This window comes from Electrophorus electricus, unplaced genomic scaffold (assembly GCF_041902795.1).
Source record: "Electrophorus electricus isolate QZ-2024a unplaced genomic scaffold, ASM4190279v1 Scaffold358, whole genome shotgun sequence".
NCBI lineage: Eukaryota > Metazoa > Chordata > Actinopteri > Gymnotiformes > Gymnotidae > Electrophorus > Electrophorus electricus.
The window spans coordinates 13,752-24,216 of NW_027658647.1; the positions used below are offsets into that span (position 1 = coordinate 13,752).

A 10,465-nucleotide genomic window follows, 5' to 3' on the forward strand; every position below is an offset into this window, starting at 1 on the left:
CACTCATAGATCCCACAGGGTTGACTTTCAAAGAACAGTAATCTTGTAATTGTGAATAGTAATTTAATTGGATTAGCTCAATCAGAAACTAAATTAGTCGGATTAGGAGACCGTGTCTGTAAAACAACATGCAAGCGTTTGTCATTACCATGTGGGTGGTCTGACTAAGGCATCGAAGGCGAAATGGATGAAGTATCAGTGTTCTGTGTAAAGAGAGCTGTATGTTGTGAGTGTTGAGGACGTGTTTGTGCGGGTGCATATGTAGCCGGTGAGTATAAACCCTTGACCTGTGCTGTAGTTGTGGAGTATGAACCTTTGACCTGTGCGGTAGTTGTAGTTGTTGTTATGTTGTCACTACCTCTGCATCTTCCTGGATGTTTTTGTTATTTTCGTTGTAGGTATTTTCTAGTATTTTTAAAACATAATCTAGAGAAAGAGACACAGCTTGCTATGTGGAGAGAAAAATTATATTTTTTTAGGCGACAGCTGGAGTAAAGGATGACTAGATCTGCTACCCTGTGTAACAGAGTCCTGAATAATCTGAGTGGTACTGTCAGCACAGTGATACAATTGTATCCAAAAATAACTTGTCTGTTATCACAAAAGTCCCACCTCCCGTTTACCACTGGTGAAAATCATCTTAATGTGCTGCCCAAGAGTAAAATGTTTGTCTTGGACAGGCAGGTGTCTGCAGTAGTAAAGTGGGCGGCCTACTGAAGGTTATCTTTAATCATTTGGAGTCTTCCATTTGCACTCGTGTCCTTGGTGAAACCAACTCGTCTATCCGCAACAGATCTACTCCTAATATGCTTCCTGTATTCTCCATTCCACGTAACATATAAAAACGATATTGAGGCTGCTGATCGAAGCCAAACGAGTCTTCCTCTTTCTGTCTCTAATTCTGCTTCACTCCACTCTCACCTGCTCCCACATACGTCTCTCCCTCCCCACCCCTCTCTCTCTCTCTCTCTCTCTCTCTCTCTCTCTCTCTCCCCAACCCTCTCTCTCTGTCCCCACCGATCTCTCCCTCTCTCCCTCTCTCTCTGTCTCTCTCCCCACCCCTATCTCTCTCTTTCTCTCTCCCCACCCCTCTCTCTGTCTCTCTCTCTGTCTCTCTCTCTCTCTCCCCTCTCTCTCTCTCTCTCCCTCTCTCCCTCCCTCGCTCCCCACCCCATCTCTCTCTCTCCGTCTCTCTCTGTCTCTCTCTGTCTCTCTCTCTCTCTCTCTCCATCTCTCTCTCTCTCTCTCTCTCTCTCTCTCTCTCCGTCTCTCTCCCCTCTCTCTCTCCCTCCCTCACTCCCCACCCCTATCTCTCTCTCGCTCTCTCCCTTTCTCTCTCCCCACCAATCTCTCTCTCTCTGTCTCTCTCCCCACCTCTCTGTCTCTCTCTCTCTGTCTCTCTCCCCACCCCCACCCCCCCTCTCTCTCTCTCTCCGTCTCTCTCTCTCTCTCTCTCTCCATCTCTCTCCCCTCTCTCTCTCCCTCCCTCGCTCCCCACCCCTATCTCTCTCTCGCTCTCTCCCTTTCTCTCTCCCCACCAATCTCTCTCTCTCTGTCTCTCTCCCCACCTCTCTGTCTCTCTCCCCACCCCCACCCCACCCCCCCCTCTCTCTCCTTCTCTCTCTCTCTCTCTCTCTCTCTCTCTGTCTCTCTCCCCTCTCTCTCTCCCTCCCTCGCTCCCCACCCCTATCTCTCTCTCGCTCTCTCCCTTTCTCTCTCCCCACCAATCTCTCTCTCTCTGTCTCTCTCCCCACCTCTCTGTCTCTCTCTCTCTGTCTCTCCCCCCCCCTCTCTCTCTCTCTCTCTATCTCTCTCTCTCCACACCACCCACGCTGTTCACTCTATGCGGCTCCGCTTCCGATTTCATTCGCGACGCTCGCGCCGCCGAAGAAACCGGAGAATAGCTGCAAATCACGCGAGCGTGCCCGTTGTGCTTCGCGTGCTCCGTGCCGAGCCCCGTCTGTGATTCGCACCTCGTTACGCTGCCGCTGTCGCGAAGTCTTGCCACGTTATGATTCTGCGATTGAAGTGAAGTTGGTTTGGGAGGATGTAGCCCGGGGCAGTAAGGTAACGCAGGGTGGATCTGAGGCGGCTACAGCCATGCCGGACATCACTCGCCACACCTGACCGCGGCTCAGCTCTTTATCCCCGCTGCACCTCAGGATTTTGTGGCTGTGGAGGCAGCGTGAATGTTGAGCATCACAACTCGAGCGCATATGGACGTGTTCAGTTTTGTCAGGATGCCCAAACTGTCAGGGTGAGTCGGTTGTCTGCCGCCTGTTATGCGAGAAGAACATTGTGTGTTCAAATTAGCCTTTTATGGGCTTTTATGAAGATTGTTAGATGACGCGAATGCGAAAAACATACAATGTCGGAGAATTTCGAATTTCATATAATCACTACGCATTCCCGACGCGTCACGCAGGAGCTGGAGTAAAGTTACCGAGCTGTTCCGTCTTCTGTGTTGTGGTAAATCTGGCGTTTGGCTGCTGTCAAAAGCGTCTTATAATTTACAGTATTCTAAACTGGACAATGCCAAAGATAACGGCTTTTTGTTCTGCTGACATCTCAGATCTGGTCGCTACTGTAGTGCTCAATATTTCGGTAACATTTTTAATTAATGCATTTGTAGTCCTCCATTTATTTAACAGGAATGTAAGTTATTTGTGGTAGCTGACTGGCAACACACGAAAATTAAACAGGAACCCCTAGATTTCGTGAGTCATCTCACTGAGCGCCAGACCAAGTAGGCTCTGTTGTCACTCTCTGCTACAAGCTCTGCTCTAGAACATCTAGAACAGCCCACCCGCTCTGCTCTAGAGTATCTAGAACTGCCCACCTGCTCTGCTCTAGAACATATACAACTGCCCCATTCTGCTCTAGAACATATACAACTGCCCCATTATGCTAGAACATCTAGAACTGACCCCCCCACCCCCACCCCCGCTCTTATCCATTCAGTGTCACACACGTATTTAAAATGTTACACACATTTCTCACCAGCTAGTCTAATTTCATCACCTTGCACCTTTTCATGATTTGATCCTCTTAAAAGGCTGACCTTGGTTCTTCTGTTCATCACAGCTCTCTCTCAGTATATGTCTTCAAGCTTATCTTAGAAATTTAGCGTCCATGTCTTTAAAAGATTGTAAAGCATTTAATTTTTGCCACACATCTGTTGGCAGTGCTGTATTATATGACAAAAGGCCTGTGTCCATGAGTGACTAATGCACTAAGCATATTCATATTCATATTCATATTCATATTCAGATGAGAGCCCAGTGAATCTATCAGCATATGAGGCATTAAATCAGTGATTAGTGTGATGGTCATTTGTCCTGAGCAGATCAGGCAGTTCCGGTTACTGCTGTACTCTGGTGGAGAAGTCTGTTTATAACAGTGCGCTCCAAACAGCAAGAACACTGTACAGCATTTACTCACATTCAGGGCTAATTTTCTTGAGTTTTTGTCTTGACTTTTCAACTTAAAATTTGCTTTCAGTCATCATATTTAAGCTTATTTAAACTCTGATGACATAATAATAATAATACTATTATACTAATAGTAATACTGTGAGCATATGAAATTCTGTATGTTTCACAGTTTCACATAGAAACAAACAGAAAAATCTAAGATTTTGAGCGCAGAGTTTAGACCAAAATACTTTGACAGAGGCCAGTGGGTTCCATATGAATGCAGCATGGCGGCGCTGCAGAGATTCTCTCTGTCCAGGCAGGAATAGGGTGATACACTGGATCCTTCTGGTACTTGACCAAAGTATTTAGTTAGATTTTACACTCATGTACCAGAGTGTTTTGTGGCTTCCTGTCAAATTGCAGCAGTATATTTTTCAGACCAGTACCACAAATGTGATAAAGACATGGCACGCGGAACAAAAAGAGACACATGACTTATTTATAAATGTTCTATTACTTCCTGTTCAGTCTGCATTGTCTGCAGCTACGTTTGTCCCACCTCCACTGTCACTCACACATGGTCACCTCTGTGCGTCAGGTCACCAGCCTGAATGCCCTTTACTGCAGGGCTAACAATCAAAGACAGATCACTAGTCCGACTCTGAACATAACAGACTCTGAACATAACAGACTCTGAACATAACTGACTCTGAACATGACAGACTCTGAACATGACAGACTCTGAACATAACTGAATCGGAACATGACTGAATCTGAACATGACAGACTCTGAACATAACAGACTCTGAACATAACTGACTCTGAACATAACAGACTGAACATAACAGACTGAACATAACTGAATTGGAACATGACAGACTCTGAACATAACAGACTCTGAACATAACTGACTCTGAACATGACTGACTCTGAACATAACTGACTCTGAACATAACTGACTCTGAACATGACTGAATTGGAACATGACTGAATCGGAACATGACTGAATCTGGATAATGTCTTCACACCCCTCTGCACTTTAATCTGCTCTCTTCATCAAAGTGATTTACAGGTTTTCAGGTTGGTATTTCAGGTAGCACATGAAATCATAATATTATCCTTTAGGTCCTGTAATTTGGTTCTAAAATGAGAATTTATTTAACGCTATTGCATTATTACTGGCAAACACACTTTATATAGGCTATTGTGCAGTTTAGTGAATGCTATCATCAAACGCATGCTTTAGGCAGAAAATAACTGACCAGTTGTTCCTATTTACTGCAAAGATTGAATGAGAAAAAGGACAATAACCATATTTCAGGATGTGTATTTTAAATCCAGCACTCCAGATGCTCTAGGGCTGATTTCTTTGTGAATTAGATGCACTGTTGCCACTGGGAGTCAAATGTTCTCTCTGAAAGGCTTGGAGGTTTGTTTCATGTGTATTGCAAAGATCAAACTGGATTCATTCACCATGATGTGGCTGCTGCTTTTTGAACAGGCAAAGCTGCTTTTGTGAGCTCTTGCACAGGGCTTCTGTAGGATTCAAATTTGTTTTAGATATTTGAAGATAGACCAACCCTGACTCTAGCATAACACCTCCAGATATATGAAAAGAGAAGTGTTATCCCTTAAAAGTTAGAAGTTCCTGCAAAAACATCAGCATTGTGTACTTAATATTTAATGCGAAGGTCATCTTGAAGTCTGAGGGGAATCATCAGACTTCCCCATATTCTCTGTGCAGTGGTAGTGTTCCATGGCTTCCTTCATATGCCCTCATGTCTGGGTCCCTAAAGTTAGAAGCGTCTCCTTCTTGTGTAGGACACTGTATAAAAAGCAGAGTTCTTGGCAGAAGTTTGGGTACATAATTTTTAATTCATGGGCCCTAGTTCTTGTAGCTGGAGGAGATGATACTTTCAGTGTACAAACAAAAAGTATCAATGAAATCTTTACATCTTGGTCTTACGTTACTTCACAGATGACCCCAAATAAGCCTTGTATTGCTTTTCAGAAACCTGCTGCATATTGTCTGTTTCTTCTCAATTCTGTTAATTTCATTCACACTTGTTCACTTTCTTCAGATTTCCAGTTATCAACTCCTGTAGAGAAAATAGTTTGGTCATCGCTTAAAAGATTTTTGAAAAAGAGAGGAACAAGTGGAAGTTGCAGTGGAGGCCATGCATTGTGAAGGTTAAAAAGGCTGAGTCAATGACAAGAAAAAACAGTGCTTACAGACAACCATCCAGACCAAAGAACCACGAACACAGTACACTATAGCACCACTGAAGAGTGGGCCTCGAATCCACAGGGAAGACTCCCAACAAAGGCTGCCTGCTGTGCACGGCTGTGGACAGAAGGGGGCAGAGAGGGATTTTTCCCGCGCAACATGTTGAGAGCCCTGAATGCTTGAGCTCCTACCATGCAGCCACAGGCCTGACACACTGTACTCTAATCCTACATGCTCTCTGCACAGGGCAGTCAGTCATGCAGAATTAAGGCTTGGTGGAGGAACATGGGGAGGGTCTGTTAAATGCCGGGTGTTTGGTTTCTGTGTGGACTTTGAAAGCTGCCCACACTGCTCTGATAACCTCTGACATGACTTTCATGCCAAAGCTATTATGTAGCGATTATATATATTTTTCTTACTACTGGATGTGGTCTTTAGGATAAAAAAAAAAAAAAATATATATATATATATATATATATATATATATATATATATATATATATATATATATATATATATATATATATCCTGAAGGACCCCAGAAAGGGGCAGTTCCATCCAACTACTGCCCAATAACCTGCCTCTGTACAACATAGAACATCCTGTCAGTCATCACTGTGGCTAAGATGAGTAGGCACATGGCTCAATACATGAGCCTTCATCAAGAACTCAATGGGGCTGTGGAAGATGACCCAATAATGTCATCAGCATAGCAGTGGTAGGAGAAACCATAAGAAGATATTACATCACCAAGAGAATGAGTATACAAAGAGAAGAGAAGGGGGCCTAATACTGAGCCTTGTGGAAGACCAGTGGACAGTCTACATGGTTTGGATGTGGATCCTCTCCATATCATCTGATAGGACCGTCCCTCCAGATAGCACTGAAACCATCTCCAAGCAGAGCCAGTCACACCAAGCCTGGAGAGAACAGAAAGAAGAATCTTGTGGTTCACTGCTGAAAGGTCTAGAAGAATCAAAACAAATGACTGTTTGGCAGCTTTAGCAGCATGAAGTTTCTCAGTCACTGCTATGAGGGCCATTTCTGTAGAATGTGCCGGTTTGTAGCCAGTCTGATTGGGATCGTGCAGCTGGTTCTGGGTGAGAAAAAGAGCCAATTGATTATAAACTGCTCGTTCAAGAGCCACTATCCAGGATGAAACAACCAAGATCCAGGAGTATACCAGGATGACGGTCCTAAGTGATGAAGTGCTTAGTGAGTAACTCAGACAGCAGAAACCTGAGGAGGACGGGAATGATGAGGAGCAAGAACCATCATGGGAGGAAAAGTCCCTGCATGGTACGTACCACCAGCAGACTGGAAGTGGATGATATGAAGAAATCCTACCAATGACTGGAAAAGGCTGGACTGAAAGACACCACAGAGACACTAATCATGGCAGCACAGGAACAAGCTCTGAATACCAGATCAATAGAGGCTGGATCTAACACACCAGGCAGGACCCCAGATACAGGCTGTGCAAAGACGCCCCTGAGACAATCCAGCACATAACAGTGGGATGCAAGATGCTAGCAGGCAGAGCGCACATGGAATGCCGTAACCAAGTGGCTGGCATAGTATACAGAAACATCTGTGCTGAGTTTGGGCTGGAAGTTCCAAGGTCTAAGTGGGATACACCACCCAAAGATGGTGGAAAGTGACCGTGTTAAGATCCTGTGAGACTTCCAGATACAGACAAAATAGTAACGCTAACCAACCGAACATAGTAGTGATGGTTAAACAGCAGAAGAGCACTGTAGTACCATCATGCTGAAAATGAAAGAGCTGCAATTACCCAAAGCATCTTCATCAAAAGTTTACTGAGTAGCTGAAAAATAATTAGATTTGTGATTACCACTGTTATATTGGTTAGGCTGATACAGAATGAACTGATCTAATCATGCTATTACTGTTCATAGGTTGTATAGAACACAGTCTTAAGAACACTTTAAAATCCCATTTAACATGTCTACGTTTCCGTCTTAGTACCTGATTAGTTGGACAGTATCTCATTAGGTTGAACTGGATTGTAAAATAGTAACACAATCTGAATGCATCTAGCTAGTTATTAACTGGCAGGATCAGGTTTATATTTGTGTTAAATGGGATTTTGTTTTATCAGAGTTCTTTAAGGCTGCGAAGCACGAATAGGCCAATTGTTCATTCTGTACCACCAGTGACAAAACCATGGTAATTGCAAATCCCCTTTTACGTGTCCCACAGAAACAAGACTTCGTATGTGTTGTGACACTTTTCCATTGTGACTGGATTTGCAGCATTTCTTAAGTATGTTTTTTTCCGAATTTGCACCGTGTTTTCCGAAATGTAGTGCATGTGTTATCATTTTGATAAATATGTTTTGTGTTGTTTCTGCACATGTTTTAATTTGCAGCGTGATTGGTAACATCCTGTATGATGGGTCTTCCTAGCTACCATACCATGATAGATGTGGTGATCCCAAGTAATACCAACATCAGCAGCAAGGAACACAAAAAGCTCAAGAAATACCAAGGGCTCAGAGAAGAGCTGGAAAAGATGTGGAAGGTGAAGGCAACAGTGGTTCCCGTGGTAACCGGAGCACTAGGGGCTGTGACCCCTAAACTAGGAGAATGGCTCGATGAGATCCCAGGAGCAACATCTGAGTTCTCTGTCCAGAGGAGTGCAGTCCTGAGAACAGACATTTTTTTTTTTACCACACAAGTATTGCTATTCAGAATCACTCTTTTCTCTGTTTGAATTTACACGCCCCATTTGCATGTCAGTAAGACATTCTGAATAAGACCATAGTGGTACATGTAGGTAAGAAGTTCTGGATAAGACCATACTGGTACATGTAGGTATAATGTTCTGTATAAGACCATACTGGTACATGTAGGTATGATGTTCTGTATAAGAGCATAGTGGTACATGTAGGTAAGATGTTCTGGATAAGACCATACTAGTAAATGTAGGTAAGATGATCTGGATATAAGCATAGTGGTACATGTAGGTAAGATGTTCTGGATAAGACCATACTGGTAAATGTAGGTAAGATGATCTGGATATAAGCATAGTGGTACATGTAGGTAAGATGTTCTGGATAAGACCATACTGGTACATGTAGGTAAGATGATCTGGATATGAGCATAGTGGTACATATAGGTAAGATGTTCTGGATAAGACCATACTAGTACATGTTCTGGATAATGGTACATAGTAATGGACATGGTACACATTCTGCATAGTATGTTTTGTCTACATACACATAAGGAACAGTTAAATGGCGTGAAATGATTATTATATGATGGAAACTGTCACTGTATTTAAAGTCAGTGTGGCAGCAACATAGTGCATCAGGCATACAGATGAAGGTCTTCTGTCATGATTCAGAGTGGCAAGTGAGCCTATCACAGTAAAACGTCAAATACTACTGATTATACAATTTAATTTTATATTTAAACTCAGATTTCAGAAAACAGATGGAACAAAACAGATTGAATCCATTAGTCTGTAGAGTTTTTCTCTTTAGATGCAGCCACGCATGACTTATATGACAGGTATGGATCACTCATACATTTTGTTTAGGCCTAAAAGAATAGAGATTTTTTTATTTTTATTTTAAAATGACAGATTTTAAAATATTTAAATTTAGATTTAGATTTTAGTTCACACTTAAGGACCAGTAATGTGATACTCAGCATAAACTCAACATAAATATTTAATCACTACTAATATGACCAGACCTTGTTACTGTGCTGATGGGCACCTGACTGACACTAATTCAAATATGAAGCATAAGATATGAAGTATCTTATTGTTTACTGTACATCATTGTTTACTGTATAGTTGTATGCTAATAGGACAGAAAAACCATGTACAGTTGCGTTAGTATGTGTGCGTTAGTATGAAGTTTCTGTTCATGCAAAAGTTTCTAAATGTGTCTTTGCACACCTATGTACATCTCAGAGGCATTTTACAAGCTTACACAAAAGCAGTGTGAGCAAAAAGTGGCCTTTATTATGCAAGTAACTCTAGTAGAATGACCTTTGACTTATTATGACCTTTGACTTGATTGCTTGTCCGCACTGCATTAGGTCTTCTGAGGCAGGCTGGTAATTTTCCATTTTTCTGTTGATTACATCATAGCACTCACACATAAAGGGTTCTTGTCTGTCACTGAAGGGACTGAAATACTGTGCTGTCTTGTAACTGTGTCAGTGTTCCTGAGCCACTGAGCAAGCAGCTATCTTTGCTCCAGCTGCAGTACATTAATGCCCTAAAGAATAATCGCATATTAATAAAACAGTTAATAAATTTCTGGTACTGTTAATACTGTGTAATTGCCTTATAACAAGGTCTTGTCAAATGTGAATAATGCTGTAACCTCAGAAAATACTAATAGTGCAGTAAAATGAGTAGTGAAGCTTCTAACTGAGGGATAAGCAAGTTTGGACAGTGTGTTAGGACAGTGTGTTAGGACAGTGTGTTTGGACAGTCTGATAGGACAGTGTGTTAGGACAGTGTGCTTGGACAGAGTGTTAGGACAGTATGTTTGGACAGTGTTTGGACAGTGTGTTAGGACAGTGTGTTATGATGGTCTGTTAGGACAGTGTGTTAGGACAGTGTTTTAGGATGGTCTGTTAGTACGGTGTGTTAGAACAGTATGTTAGGACAGTCTGTTAGGACATTGTGTTAGGACAGTGTGTTAGGATGGTCTGTTAGGACAGTGTGTTAGGACAGTGTGTTAGGATTGTCTGTTAGGACAGTGTGTTAGGACAGTGTGTTAGGATTGTCTGTTAGGACAGTGTGTTAGGACATTGTGTTAGGACAGTGTGTTAGGATT

The 10,465-nt window shown here is 42.5% G+C and overlaps 1 long non-coding RNA gene across 1 annotated transcript; it reads left to right on the forward strand.

Moving 5' to 3' along the window:
* Positions 1-1,789: 1,789 nt before the first annotated feature.
* LOC145655820 (uncharacterized) lies at positions 1,790-10,234 on the forward strand. The gene is made up of 3 exons (XR_014121733.1): positions 1,790-2,257; positions 7,867-7,929; positions 8,036-10,234. It is a non-coding gene; the product is annotated as an uncharacterized LOC145655820 (long non-coding RNA).
* Positions 10,235-10,465: the final 231 nt, after the last annotated feature.